We start from the raw sequence: 709 nt of genomic DNA, 5'->3' as shown, positions 1-709 counted from the left end.
TAGAATAAATATCAGACCTAAAAATAACAAGTATCGCAGTAGATTTGATCGACTGATCTCTTCAACAGCTTCCCCCGGACGCAGTGAATGGACTGAACCACAAAAACATATCTATTTAATTTCTTACCGGAAAAAATTGAGTTTAAATTATGTTTAAAATATAGAATTTAGGCAATAATTGGGATAAACAAAGCAACACCAACTAAACCCATAACATTGAATTATATCGAACAGCTCAATATATAATTCGAATTCAACGATATTTTGTAATTATCTAACACATTGCTAAAAAAAAACATACGTTGTATATTTGATTTACAACTATACAGATTCTCTTAAACAATATAAATCTTTTGCATGAATTGATTTTTGTTTTATTTATTTCATCGATTAGTTAATGATTTTATATTTATCGTTGAAAATTCTATACAGGTTTGTATTGATTTTGAATAAAGTGAGGTATTTGAGAAGTAGATCTTTGTGTTTTGTGTTGTGGTTTGTGTTACGTTGTTTTGCGAAATATCGCAGCTGATATATCCGTACGGTAATTAATATCCATAAACTAATGGAAATTTTTCTAATATTTATATTGCATCGAGATGGTATGTATGTGTGTGTGTTGGAGTGCGTTTCTGTGTTTATATATGTATGTATGTATGTATGTATGTATGTATGTATGTATGTATGTATGTATGTATATATATATATA

General features: G+C 27.9%; 1 protein-coding gene across 1 annotated transcript in view; it reads right to left on the bottom strand.

Moving 5' to 3' along the window:
• LOC106884394 (metabotropic glutamate receptor 3) overlaps positions 1-709 on the bottom strand; it is a 498339-nt gene that overhangs the window by 49002 nt on the left and 448628 nt on the right. The window lies entirely within an intron of this gene.

This window comes from Octopus bimaculoides, chromosome 12, assembly GCF_001194135.2.
Source record: "Octopus bimaculoides isolate UCB-OBI-ISO-001 chromosome 12, ASM119413v2, whole genome shotgun sequence".
Classification (NCBI taxonomy): Eukaryota; Metazoa; Mollusca; class Cephalopoda; order Octopoda; family Octopodidae; genus Octopus; species Octopus bimaculoides.
Note: the sequence above shows the minus strand (reverse complement) of the source record. Positions and strands in the feature narration are given on the sequence as shown.